A 15,792-nucleotide genomic window follows, 5' to 3' on the forward strand; every position below is an offset into this window, starting at 1 on the left:
ATTGACGAATTAACAAACAATTTGCGTGCATATGAAGTATTCTGGGTTCCCTGCATTGTCTTTCCAATTCGAGATACGTTTCTACGGAAACGATAGGATTTTCTTTTGGGAGTCCAGTATCTGTTGTCGGATGCATTATTCCTCCAATACAGCATCCCTCGCTCCCTCACATTGACGAATTAACACACAATTTGCGTCCATATGAAATACTCTGGGTTCCCTGCCTTGTCTTTCCAAATCGAGATACGTTTCTACGGAAACGATAGAATTTTCTTTTGGGAGTCGAGTATCTGTTGTCCGATGCATTATTCCTCCAATACAGCATCCCTCGCTCCCTCACATTGACGAATTAACACACAATTTGAGTCCTTATGAAGTACTCTGTGTTCCCTGCCATCTCCTTCTAAATCGAGATTCGTTTCTACAGAAACGATAGGATTTTCTTTTGGGAGTCGAGTATCTTTTTTCCGCTGCATTTTTCCTCCTTTACTTCATCCCTCGCTCCCTCACATTGACGAATTAACACACATATTGCGTCCATATGAAATACTCTGTGTTCCCTGCATTGTCCTTCTAAATCGAGATACGTTTCTACGGAAACGATAGGATTTTCTTTTGGGAGTCGAGTATCTCTTTTCCGACGCATTATTCCTCCTTTACTGCATCCCTCGCTCCCTCACATAGACGAATTAACACACAATTTGCGTCCCTGTGAAATACTCTGGGTTCTCTGCATTGTCCTTCTAAATCGAGATACGTTTCTACGGAAACGATAGGATTTTGTTTTGGGAGTCGAGTATCTCTTTTCCGGTGCATTATTCCTCCTTTACTGCATCCCTCGCTCCCTCACATAGACGAATTAACACACAATTTGCGTCCATATGAAATACTCTGGGTTCCCTGCATTGACTTTCCAAATCGAGATACGTTTCTACGGAAACGAAAGGATTTTCTTTTGGGAGTCGAGTATCTGTTGTCCGATGCATTATTCCTCCTTTACTGCATCCCTCGCTCCCTCACTTTGACGAATTAACAAACAATTTGCGTGCATATGTAGTATTCTGGGTTCCCTGCCATCTCTTTCTAAATCGAGATACGTTTTTACGGAAACGACAGAATTTCCTTTTGTGAGTCGAGTATCTCTTTTCCGATGCGTTATTCCTCTTATACTGCATCACTCGCTCCATCACATTGACGAATTAACACACAATTTGCGTCCATATGAAATACTCTTGGATCCCTGCATTGTCCTTCTAAATCGAGATACGTTTCTACGGAAACGATAGGATTTTCTTTTGGCAGTCGAGTATCTCTTTTCCGATGCATTATTCCTCCCTTGCTGCATCCCTCGCTCTCTCACATTGACGATTTAATACACAATTTGCGTCCATACGAAATACTCTGGGTTCCCTGCATTGTCCTTCTAAATCGAGATACGTTTCTACAGAAACGATAGGATTTTCTTTTGGGAGTCGAGTATCTCTTTTCCCATGCATTATTCCTCTTTTACTGCATCCCTCGCTCCCTCACATTGACGAATTAACACACAATTTGCGTCCATATGAAATACTCTGGGTTCCCTGCATTGTCCTTCTAAATCGAGATACGTTTCTACGGAAACGATGGGATTTTCTTTTGGTAGTCGAGTATCTCTTTTCCGATTTATTATTCTTCCTTTACTGCATTACTCGCTCCCACACATTGACGAATTAACACACAATTTGCGTCCATATGGAATACTCTGGGTTCCCTGCATTGTCCTTCTATTCGTGATACGTCTCTACGGAAACGATAGGATTTTCGTTTGGGAGTCGAGTATCTGTTGTCCGATGCATTATTCCTCCTTCACTGCATCCCTCGCTCCCTCACATTGACGAATTAACAAACAATTTGCGTGCATATGAAGTATTCTGGGTTCCCTGCATTGTCTTTCCAATTCGAGATACGTTTCTACGGAAACGATATGATTTTCTTTTGGGAGTCAAGTATCTGTTGTCCGGTGCATTATTCCTCCTTTACTGCGTCTCTCGCTCCCTCACATTGACGAATTAACAAGCAATTTGCGTGCATATGAAGTATTCTGGGTTCCCTGCCATCTCCTTCTAAATCGAGATACGTTTCTAAGGAAACGATATAATTTCCTTTTGTGAGTCGAGTATCTCTTTTCCCATGCATTATTCCTCCTTTACTGCATCCCTCGCTCCCTCACATTGCCGAATTAACACACAATTTCCGTCCATATGAAATACTCTGGGTTCCCTGCATTGTCCTTCTAAATCGAGATACGTTTCTACGGAAACGATGGGATTTTCTTTTGGGAGCCGAGTATCTCTTTTCCGATGCATTACTCCTCCTTTACTGCATTACTCGCTCCCACATATTGACGAATTAACACACAATTTGCGTCCATATGGAATACTCTGGGTTCCCTGCATTGTCCTTCTATTCGTGATACGTCTCTACGGAAACGATAGGATTTTCTTTTGGGAGTCGAGTATCTGTTGTCCGGTGCATTATTCCTCTTTACTGCGTCTCTCGCTCCCTCACGTTGACGAATTAACAAGCAATTTGCGTGCATATGAAGTATTCTGGGTTCCCTGCCATCTCCTTCTAAATCGAGATACGTTTCTAAGGAAACGATATAATTTCCTTTTGTGAGTCGAGTATCTCTTTTCCGATGCATTATTACTCCTTTACTGCATCCCTCGCTCCCTGACATTGACGAATAAACACACAATTTGCGTCCATATGAAATACTCTGGGTTCCCTGCATTGTCTTTCCAATTAGAGATACGTTTCTACGGCAACGATAGGATTTTCTTTTGGGAGTCGAGTATCTGTTGTCGGATGCATTATTCCTCCAATACAGCATCCCTCGCTCCCTCACATTGACGAATTAACACACAATTTGCGTCCATATGAAATACTCTGGGTTCCCTGCATTGTCTTTCCAAATCGAGATACGTTTCTACGGAAACGATAGGATTTTCTTTTGGGAGTCGAGTATCTGTTGTCCGATGCATTATTCCTCCAATACAGCATCCCTCGCTCCCTCACATTGACGAATTAACACACAATTTGCGTCCTTATGAAGTACTCTGTGTTCCCTGCCATCTCCTTCTAAATCGAGATACGTTTCTACAGAAACGATAGGATTTTCTTTTGGGAGTCGAGTATCTCCTTTCCGACGCATTATTCCTCCTTTACTGCATCCCTCGCTCCCTCACATAGACGAATTAACACACAATTTGCGTCCCTATGAAATAATCTGGGTTCTCTGCATTGTCTTTCCAATTCGAGATACGTTTCTACGCAAACGATAGGATTTTCTTTTGGGAGTCGAGTATCTGTTGTGCGATGCATTATTCCTCCTTTACTGCATCCCTCGCTCCCTCACATTGACGAATTAACAAACAATTTGCGTGCATATGAAGTACTCTGGGTTCCCTGCATTGTCTTTCCAATTCGAGATACGTTTCTACGGAAACGATAGGATTTTCTTTTGGGAGTCGAGTATCTGTTGTCCGATGCATTATTCCTCCTTTACTGCATCCCTCGCTCCCTCACATTGACGAATTAACAAGCAATTTGCGTGCATATGAAGTATTCTGGGTTCCCTGCCATCTCCTTCTAAATCGAGATACGTTTCTAAGGAAACGATATAATTTCCTTTTGTGAGTCGAGTATCTCTTTTCCGATGCATTATTCCTCCTTTACTGCATCCCTCGCTCTCTCACATTGACGAATTAACAAACAATTTGCGTGCATATGAAGTATTCTGGGTTCCCTGCATTGTCTTTCCAATTTGAGATACGTTTCAACGGAAACGATAGGATTTTCTTTTGGGAGTCGAGTATCTGTTGTCCGATGCATTATTCCTCCTTTACTGCATCTCTCGCTCCCTCACATTGACGAATTAACAAGCAATTTGCGTGCATATGAAGTATTCTGGGTTCATTGCCATCTCCTTCTAAATCGAGATACGTTTCTACGGAAACGATAGGATTTTCTTTTGGGAGTCGAGTATCTGTTGTTGGATGCGTTATTCCTCCAATACAGCATCCCTCGCTCCCTCACATTGACGAATTAACACACAATTTGCGTCCATATGAAATACTCTGGGTTCCAAGCATTGTCTTTCCAAATCGAGATACGTTTCTACGGAAACGATAGGATTTTCTTTTGGGAGTCGAGTATCTGTTGTCCGATGCATTATTCCTCCAATACAGCATCCCTCGCTCCCTCACATTGACGAATTGACACACAATTTGCGTCCTTATGAAGTACTCTGTGTTCCCTGCCATCTCCTTCTAAATCGAGATACGTTTCTACAGAAACGATAGGATTTTCTTTTGGGAGTCGAGTATCTTTTTTCCGCTGCATTATTCCTCTTTACTTCATCCCTCGCTCCCTCACATTGACGAATTAACACACATATTGCGTCCATATGAAATTCTCTGTGTTCCCTGCATTGTCCTTCTAAATCGAGATACGTTTCTACGGAAACGATAGGATTTTCTTTTGGGAGTCGAGTATCTCTTTTCCGACGCATTATTCCTCCTTTACTGCATCCCTCGCTCCCTCACATAGACGAATTAACACACAATTTGCGTCCCTATGAAATACTCTGGGTTCTCTGCATTGTCTTTCCAATTCGAGATACGTTTCTACGCAAACGATAGGATATTCTTTTGGGAGTCGAGTATCTGTTGTCCGATGCATTATTCCTCCTTTACTGCATCCCTCGCTCCCTCACATTGACGAATTAACAAACAATTTGCGTGCATATGAAGTATTCTGGGTTCCCTGCATTGTCTTTCCAATTCGAGATACGTTTCTACGGAAACGATAGGATTTTCTTTTGGGAGTCGAGTATCTGTTGTCCGATGCATTATTCCTCCTTTACTGCATCCCTCGCTCCCTCACATTGACGAATTAATAAACAATTTGCGTGCATATGAAGTATTCTGGGTTCCCTGCATTGTCTTTCCAATTCGAGATACGTTTCTACGAAACGATAGGATTTTCTTTTGGGAGTCGAGTATCTGTTGTCCGATGCATTATACCTCCTTTACTGCATCCCTCGCTCCCTCACATAGACGAATTAACACACAATTTGCGTCCCTATGAAATACTCTGGGTTCTCTGCATTGTCTTTCCAATTCGAGATACGTTTCTACGGAAACGATAGGATTTTCTTTTGGGAGTCGAGTATCTGTTGTCCGATGCATTATTCCTCCTTTACTGCATCCCTCGCTCCCTCACATTGACGAATTAACAAACATTTTGCGTGCATATGAAGTATTCTGGGTTCCCTGCATTGTCTTTCCAATTCGAGATACGTTTCTACGGAAACGATAGGATTTTCTTTTGGGAGTTGAGTATCTGTTGTCCGATGCATTATTCCTCCTTTACTGCATCCCTCGCTCCCTCACATTGACGAATTAACAAACAATTTGCGTGCATATGAAGTATTCTGGGTTCCCTGCATTGTCTTTCCAATTCGAGATACGTTTCTACGGAAACGACAGGATTTTCTTTTGGGAGTCGAGTATCTGTTGTCGGATGCATTATTCCTCCAATACAGCATCCCTCGCTCCCTCACATTGACGAATTAACACACAATTTGCGTCCATATGAAATACTCTGGGTTCCCTGCCTTGTCTTTCCAAATCGAGATACGTTTCTACGGAAACGATAGGATTTTCTTTTGGGAGTCGAGTATCTGTTGTCCGATGCATTATTCCTCCAATACAGCATCCCTCGCTCCCTCACATTGACGAATTAACACACAATTTGAGTCCTAATGAAGTAGACTGTGTTCCCTGCCATCTCCTTCTAAATCGAGATACGTTTCTACAGAAACGATAGGATTTTCTTTTGGGAGTCGAGTATCTTTTTTCCGCTGCATTTTTCCTCCTTTACTTCATCCCTCGCTCCCTCACATTGACGAATTAACACACATATTGCGTCCATATGAAATACTCTGTGTTCCCTGCATTGTCCTTCTAAATCGAGATACGTTTCTACGGAAACGTTAGGATTTTCTTTTGGGAACCGAGTATCTCTTTTCCGAAGCATTATTCCTCCTTTACTGCATCCCTCGCTCCCTCACATAGACGAATTAACACACAATTTGCGTCCCTGTGAAATACTCTGGGTTCTCTGCATTGTCCTTCTAAATCGAGATACGTTTCTACGGAAACGATAGGATTTTGTTTTGGGAGTCGAATATCTCTTTTCCGGTGCATTATTCCTCCTTTACTGCATCCCTCGCTCCCTCACATAGACGAATTAACACACACTTTGCGTCCATATGAAATACTCTGGGTTCCCTGCATTGTCTTTCCAAATCGAGATACGTTTCTACGGAAACGATAGGATTTTCTTCTGGGAGTCGAGTATCTGTTGTCCGATGCATTATTCCTCCTTTACTGCATCCCTCGCTCCCTCACTTTGACGAATTAACAAACAATTTGCGTGCATATGTAGTATTCTGGGTTCCCTGCCATCTCTTTCTAAATCGAGATACGTTTTTACGGAAACGACAGAATTTCCTTTTGTGAGTCGAGTATCTCTTTTCCGATGCGTTATTCCTCCTATACTGCATCCCTCGCTCCATCACATTGACGAATTAACACACAATTTGCGTCCATATGAAATACTCTTGGATCACTGCAATGTCCTTCTAAATCGAGATACGTTTCTACGGAAACGATAGGATTTTCTTTTGGGAGTCGAGTATCTCTTTTCCGATGCATTAATCCTCCTTTACTGCATCCCTCGCTCTATCACATTGACGATTTAATACACAATTTGCGTCCATACGAAATACTCTGGGTTCCCTGCATTGTCCTTCTAAATCGAGATACGTTTCTACAGAAACGATAGGATTTTCTTTTGGGAGTCGAGTATCTCTTTTCCCATGCATTATTCCTCTTTTACTGCATCCCTCGCTCCCTCACATTGACGAATTAACACACAATTTGCGTCCATATGAAATACTCTTGGTTCCCTGCATTGTCCTTCTAAATCGAGATACGTTTCTACGGAAACGATGGGATTTTCTTTTGGTAGTCGAGTATCTCTTTTCCGATTCATTATTCCTCCTTTACTGCATTACTCGCTCCCACACATTGACGAATTAACACACAATTTGCGTCCATATGGAATACTCTGGGTTCCCTGCATTGTCTTTCTATTCGTGATACGTCTCTACGGAAGCGATAGGATTTTCGTTTGGGAGTCGAGTATCTGTTGTCCGATGCATTATTCCTCCTTTACTGCATCCCTCGCTCCCTCACATTGACGAATTAACAAACAATTTGCGTGCATATGAAGTATTCTGGGTTCCCTGCCATCTCCTTCTAAATCGAGATACGTTTCTAAGGAAACGATATAATTTCCTTTTGTGAGTCGAGTATCTCTTTTCCCATGCATTATTCCTCCTTTACTGCATCCCTCGCTCCCTCACATTGCCGAATTAACACACAATTTGCGTCCATATGAAATACTCTGGGTTCCCTGCATTGTCCTTCTAAATCGAGATACGTTTCTACGGAAACGATGGGATTTTCTTTTGGGAGCCGAGTATCTCTTTTCCGATGCATTATTCCTCCTTTACTGCATTACTCGCTCCCACACATTGACGAATTAACACACAATTTGCGTCCATATGGAATACTCTGGGTTCCCTGCATTGTCCTTCTATTCGTGATACGTCTCTACGGAAACGATAGGATTTTCTTTTGGGAGTCGAGTATCTGTTGTCCGGTGCATTATTCCTCCTTTACTGCGTCTCTCGCTCCCTCACGTTGACGAATTAACAAGCAATTTGCGTGCATATGAAGTATTCTGGGTTCCCTGCCTTCTCCTTCTAAATCGAGATACGTTTCTAAGGAAACGATATAATTTCCTTTTGTGAGTCGAGTATCTCTTTTCCGATGCATTATTCCTCCTTTACTGCATCCCTCGCTCCCTGACATTGACGAATAAACACACAATTTGCGTCCATATGAAATACTCTGGGTTCCCTGCATTGTCTTTCCAATTCGAGATACGTTTCTACGGAAACGATAGGATTTTCTTTTGGGAGTCGAGTATCTGCTGTCGGATGCATTATTCCTCCAATACAGCATCCCTCGCTCCCTCACATTGACGAATTAACACACAATTTGCGTCCATATGAAATACTCTGGGTTCCCTGCATTGTCTTTTCAAATCGAGATACGTTTCTACGGAAACGATAGGATTTTCATTTGGGAGTCGAGTATCTGTTGTCCGATGCATTATTCCTCCTTTACTGCATCCCTCGCTCCCTCACTTTGACGAATTAACAAACAATTTGCGTGCATATGTAGTATTCTGGGTTCCCTGCCATCTCTTTCTAAATCGAGATACGTTTTTACGGAAACGACAGAATTTCCTTTTGTGAGTCGAGTATCTCTTTTCCGATGCGTTATTCCTCCTATACTGCATCCCTCGCTCCATCACATTGACGAATTAACACACAATTTGCGTCCATATGAAATACTCTTGGATCCCTGCATTGTCCTTCTAAATCGAGAAACGTTTCTACGTAAACGATACGATTTTCTCTTGGGAGTCGAGTATCTCTTTTCCATGCATTATTCCTCCTTTACTGCATCCCTCGCTCTCTCACATTGACGATTTAATACACAATTTGCGTCCATACGAAATACTCTGGGTTCCCTGCATTGTCCTTCTAAATCGAGATACGTTTCAACGGAAAGGATAGAATTTTCTTTTGGGAGTCGAGTATCTCTTTTCCGAAGCATTATTCCTCCTTCACTGCATCCCTCGCTCCCTCACATTGACGAATTAACAGACAATTTGCGTCCATATGAAATACTCTGGGTTCCCTGCATTATCCTTCTAAATCGAGATATCTTTCTACGGAAACGATAGGATTATCTTTTGGGAGTCGAGTATCGCTTTTCACATGCATTATTTCTCCTTTACTGCATCCCTCGCTCACTCACATTGACGAATTAACACACAATTTGCGTCCATATGAAATACTCTGGGTTCCCTGCATTGTCCTTCTTAATCGAGATACGTTTCTACGGAAAAGATGGGATTTTCTTTTGGTAGTCGCGTATCTCTTTTCCGATGCATTATTCCTCCTTTACTGCATTACTCGCTCCCACTCATTGACGAATTAACACACAATTTGCGTCCATATGGAAAACTCTGGGTTCCCTGCATTGTCCTTCTAATCGTGATACGTCTCTACGGAAATGATAGGATTTTCGTTTGGGAGTCGAGTATCTCTTTTCCGATGCATTATTCCTCCTTTACTGCATCCCTCGCTCCCTCACATTGACGAATTAACACACAATTTGCGTCCATATGAAATACTCTGGGTTCCCTGCATTGTGTTTCCAATTCGAGATACGTTTCTACGGAAACGATAGGATTTTCTTTTGGGAGTCGAGTATCTGTTGTCCGATGCATTATTCCTCCTTTACTGCATCCCTCGCTTCCTCACATTGACGAATTAACAAACAATTTGCGTGCATATGAAGTATTCTGGGTTCCCTGCCATCTCCTTCTAAATCGTGATACGTTTCTAAGGAAACGATATAATTTCCTTTTGTGAGTCGAGTATCTGTTTTCCGATGCATTATTCCTCCTTTATTGCATCCCTCACCCCCTCACATTGACGAATTAACACACAATTTGCGTCCATGTGATATATATACACTTGGTTCCCTGCATTGTCCCTCTAAGTCGAGATAGGTTTCTGCGGAAACGGCAGGATTTTCTTTTGGGAGTCGAGTATCTCTTTTCCGATGCATTATTCCTCCATTACTGCATCCCTCGCTCCCTCGCATTGACGAATTAACACACAATTTGCGTCCATATGAAATACTCTGTGTTCCCTGCATTGTCCTTCTAAGTCGAGTTACGTTTCCACGGAAACGATGGGATTTTCTTTTGGTAGTCGAGTATCTCTTTTCCGATGCATTATTCCTCCTTTACTGCATTACTCGCTCCCTCACATTGACGAATTAACACACAATTCGCGTCCATATGACATACTCTGGGTTCAATGCCGTCTCCTTCTAAATCGAGATACGTTTCTATGGAAACGATAGGATTTTATTTTGGGAGTCGAGTATCTCTTTTCCGATGCATTATTCCTCCCTTACTGCATCTCGCGCTTCCTCACATTGACGAAATAACACACAATTAGCGTCCATATGAAATACTCTGGGTTGCCTGCATTATCAATCTAAATCGAGATACGATTCTACGGAAACGATAGGATTTTCTTTTGCGAGTCGAATATTTCTTTTCCGATGCATTATTCCTCCTTTACTGCATCCCTCGCTCCCTCACATAGACGAATTAACACACAATTTGCGTCCATATGAAATACTCTGGGTTCCCTGCATTGTCTTTCCAAATCGACATACGTTTCTACGGAAACGATAGGATATTCTTTTGGGAGTCGAGTATCTGTTGTCCGATGCATTATTCCTCCTTTAATGCATCCCTCGCTCCCTCACTTTGACGAATTAACAAACAATTTGCGTGCATATGTAGTATTCTGGGTTCCCTGCCATCTCTTTCTAAATCGAGATACGTTTCTACGGAAACGACAGAATTTCCTTTTGTGAGTCGAGTATCTCTTTTCCGATGCGTTATTCCTCCTATACTGCATCCCTCGCTCCATCACATTGACGAATTAACACACAATTTGCGTCCATATGAAATACTCTGGGATCCCTGCATTGTCCTTCTAAATCGAGATGCGTTTCTACGGAAACGATAGGATTTTCTTTTGGGAGTCGAGTATCTCTTTTCCATGCATTATTCCTCCTTTACTGCATCCCTCGCTCTATCACATTGACGATTTAATACACAATTTGCGTCCATTCGAAATACTCTGGGTTCCCTGCATTGTCCTTCTAAATCGAGATACGTTTCTACAGAAACGATAGGATTTTCTTTTGGGAGTCGAGTAACTCTTTTCCGATGTATTATTCTTGCTTTACTGCATCCCTCACTCCCTCACATTGGCGAATTAACACACAATTTGAGTCCATATGAAATACACTGGGTTCCCTGCATTGTCCTTCTAAATCGAGATACGTTTCAACGGAAAGGATAGAATTTTCTTTTGGGAGTCGAGTATCTCTTTTCCGAAGCATTATTACTCCTTTACTGCATCCCTCGCTCCCTCACATTGACGAATTAACAGACAATTTGCGTCCATATGAAATACTCTGGGTTCCCTGCATTATCCTTCTAAATCGAGATACCTTTCTACGGAAACGATAGGATTTTCTTTTGGGAGTCGAGTATCTCATTTCCCGTGCATTATTTCTCCTTTACTGCATCCCTCGCTCCCTCACATTGACGAATAAACACACAATTTGCGTCCATATGAAATACTCTGGGTTCCCTGCATTGTCCTTCTTAATCGAGATACGTTTCTACGGAAACGATGGGATTTTCTTTTGGTAGTCGAGTATCTCTTTTCCGATGCATTATTCCTCCTTTACTGTATTACTCGCTCCCACACATTGACGAATTAACACACAATTTACGTCCATATGGAATATTCTGGGTTCCCTGCATTGTACTTCTAATCGTGATACGTCTCTACGGAAACGATAGGATTCTCGTTTGGGAGTCGAGTATCTCTTTTCCGATGCAATATTCCTCCTTTACTGCATCCCTCGGTCCCTCACATTGACGAATTAACACACAATTTGCGTCCATATGAAATACTCTGGGTTCCCTTCATTGTCTTTCCAATTCGAGATACGTTTCTACGGAAACGATAGGATTTTCTTTTGGGAGTCGAGTATCTGTTGTCCGATGCATTATTCCTCCTTTACTGCATCCCTCGCTTCCTCACATTGACGAATTAACACACAATTTGCGTCCATATGAAATACTCTGTGTTCCCTGTATTGTCCTTCTAAGTCGAGATACGTTTCCACGGAAACGGCAGGATTTTCTTTTGGGAGTCGAGTATCTCTTTACCTATGTATTATTCCTCCTTTACTGCATCCCTCCCTCCCTCGCATTGACGAATTAACACACAATTTGCGTCCATATGAAATACTCTGTGTTCCGTGCATTGTCCTTCTAAGTCGAGATACGTTTCCACGGAAACGATGGGATTTTCTTTTGGTAGTCGAGTATCTCTTTTCCGATGCATTATTCCTCCTTTACTGCATTACTCGCTCCCTCACATTGGCGAATTAACACACAATTCGCGTCCATATGACATACTCTGGGTTCAATGCCGTCTCCTTCTAAATCGAGATACGTTTCTATGGAAACGATAGGATTTTCTTTTGGGAGTCGAGTATCTCTTTTCCGATGCATTATTCCTCCTTTACCGCTTCCCTCGCACCATCACATTGCCGAATTAACAAACACTTTGCGTCCACATGAAGTACTCTGGGTTCCCTGCCATCTCCATCTAAATAGAGATACGTATCTACAGAAACCATAGAATTTTCTTTTGGGAGTCGAGTATCGCTTTTCCGATGCATTATTCCTCCTGTACTGCATCCCGCGCTTCCTCACATTGACGAAATATCACACAATTAGCGTCCATATGAAATACTCTGGGTTGCCTGAATTATCAATCTAAATCGAGATACGATTCTACGGAAACGATAGGATTTTCTTTCGGGTGTCGAATATCTCTTTTCCGATGCATTATTCCTCCTTTACTGTATCCCTCGCTCCCCACATTGACGAATTAACACACAATTTGCGTCCATACGAAATACTCTGGGTTTCCTGCATTGTCCTTCTAAATCGAGATACGTTTCTGCGGAAACGATAGGATTTTCTTTTGGGAGTCGAATATCTCTTTTCCGATGCATTATTCCTGCAATATAGCATCCCTCGCTCCCTCACATTGACGAATTAACACACAATTTGCGTCCTTATGAAGTACTCTGTGTTCCCTGCCATCTCCTTCTAAATCGAGATACGTTTCTACAGAAACGATAGGATTTTCTTTTAGGAGTCGAATATCTTTTTTCCGCTGCATTATTCCCCCTTTACTTCATCCCTCGCTCCCTCACATTGACGAATTAACACACAGTTTGCGTCCCTATGAAATACTCTCGGTTGTCTGCATTGTCCTTCTAAATCGAGATACGTTTCTACGGAAACGATAGGATTTTGTTTTGGGAGTCGAGTATCTCTTTTCCGATGCATTATTCCTCCTTTACTGCATCCCTCGCTCCCTCACATAGACGAATTAACACACAATTTGCGTCCATATGAAATATTCTGGGTTCCCTGCATTGTCTTTCCAAATCGAGAAACGTTTCTACGGAAACGATAGGATTTTCTTTTGGGAGTCTAGTATCTGTTGTCCGATGCATTATTCCTCCTTTAATGCATCCCTCGCTCCCTCACTTTGACGAATTAACAAACAATTTGCGTGCATATGTAGTATTCTGGGTTCCCTGCCATCTCTTTCTAAATCGAGATACGTTTCTACGGAAACGACAGAATTTCCTTTTGTGAGTCGAGTATCTCTTTTCCGATGCATTATTCCTCCTATACTGCATCCCTCGCTCCATCACATTGACGAATTAACACACAATTTGCGTCCATGTGAAATACTCTGGGATCCCTGCATTGTCCTTCTAAATCGAGATACGTTTCTACGGAAACGATAGGATTTTCTTTTGGGAGTCGAGTATCTCTTTTCCATGCATTATTCCTCCTTTACTGCATCCCTCGCTCTCTCACATTGACGATTTAATACACAATTTGCGTCCATACGAAATACTCTGGGTTCCCTGCATTGTCCTTCTAAATCGAGATACTTTTCTACACAAACGATAGGATTTTCTTTTGGGAGTCGAGTAACTCTTTTCCGATTCATTATTCTTGCTTTACTGCATCACTCACTCCCTCACATTGGCGAATTAACACACAATTTGAGTCCATATGAAATACTCTGGGTTCCCTGCATTGTCCTTCTAATCGTGATACGTCTCTACGGAATTGATAGGATTTTCGTTTGGAAGTCGAGTATCTCTTTTCCGATGCATTATTCCTCCTTTACTGCATCCCTCGCTACCTCACATTGACGAATTAACACACAATTTGCGTCCATATGAAATACTCTGGGTTCCCTGCATTGTCTTTCCAATTCGAGATACGTTTCTACGGAAACGATAGGATTTTCTTTTGGGAGTCGAGTATCTGTTGTCCGATGCATTATTCCTCCTTTACTGCATCCCTCGCTCCCTCACATTGACGAATTAACAAACAATTTGCGTGCATATGAAGTATTCTGGGTTCCCTGCCATCTCCTTCTAAATCGAGATACGTTTCTAAGGAAACGATATAATTTCCTTTTGTGAGTCGAGTATCTCTTTCCGATGCATTATTCCTCCTTTACTGCATCCCTCGCTCCCTCACATTGACGAATTAACACACAATTTGCGTCCATATGGAATACTCTGGGTTCCCTGCATTGTCGTTCTAATCGGGATACGTTTCCACGAAAACGATAGGATTTTCTTTTGGGAGTCAAGTATCTCTTCTCCGATGCATTATTCCTCCTTTACTGCATCCCTCGCTCCCTCACATTGACGAATTAACACACAATTTGCGTCCATATGAAATACTCTGGGTTCCCTGCATTGTCCTTCTAAATCGAGATACGTTTCTACGGAAACGATAGGATTATCTTGTGGGAGTCGAGTATCTCTTTTCCGATGCATTATTGCTCCTTTACTGCATCCCTCGCTCCCTCACATTGACGAATTAACACACAATTTGCGTCCATATGAAATACTCTGGGTTCCCTGCGTTGTCTTCCCAAATCGAGATACGTTTCTACAATAACGATAGGACTTTCATTTGGGAGTCGGGTATCTGTTTTCCGATGCATTATTCCTCTTTTACTGCATCCCTCGCTCCCTCACATTGACGAATTATTACACAATTTGCGTCCATATGAAATACTCTTGGTTCCTTGCCATGTCCTTCTAAATCAAGATACGTTTCTACGGAAACGATAGGATTTTCTTTTGGGAGTCGAGTATCTCCTTTCCGATGCATTATTCCTCCTTTACTGCATCCCTCGCTCCCTCACATTGACGAATTTACACACAATTTGCGTCCATATGAAATACTCTGGGTTCTTTGCATTGTCCGTCTAAATCGAGATATGTTTCTACGGAAACGAAAGGATTTTCTTTTGGGAGTCGAGTATCTCTTTTCCGATGCATTATTCCTCCTTTACTGCATCCCTCGCTCCCTCACATAGATGAATTAACACACAATTTGCGTCCATATGAAATACTCTCGGTGTCTGCATTGTCCTTCTAAATCGAGATACGTTTCTACGGAAACGATAGGATTTTGTTTTGGGAGTCGAGTATCTCTTTTCCGATGCATTATTCCTCCTTTACTGCATCCCTCGCTCCCTCACATAGATGAATTAACACACAATTTGCGTCCATATGAAATATTCTGGGTTCCCTGCATTGTCTTTCCAAATCGAGATACGTTTCTACGGAAACGATAGGATTTTCTTTTGGGAGTCGAGTATCTGTTGTCCGATGCATTATTCCTCCTTTAATGCATCCCTCGCTCCCTCACTTTGACGAATTAACAAACAATTTGCGTGCATATGTAGTATTCTGGGTTCCCTGCCATCTCTTTCTAAATCGAGATACGTTTCTACGGAAACGACAGAATATCCTTTTGTGAGTCGAGTATCTCTTTTCCAATGCGTTATTCCTCCTATACTGCATCCCTCGCTCC

The sequence above is a fragment of the Schistocerca nitens genome, unplaced genomic scaffold, assembly GCF_023898315.1.
Source record: "Schistocerca nitens isolate TAMUIC-IGC-003100 unplaced genomic scaffold, iqSchNite1.1 HiC_scaffold_528, whole genome shotgun sequence".
Classification (NCBI taxonomy): domain Eukaryota; kingdom Metazoa; phylum Arthropoda; class Insecta; order Orthoptera; family Acrididae; genus Schistocerca; species Schistocerca nitens.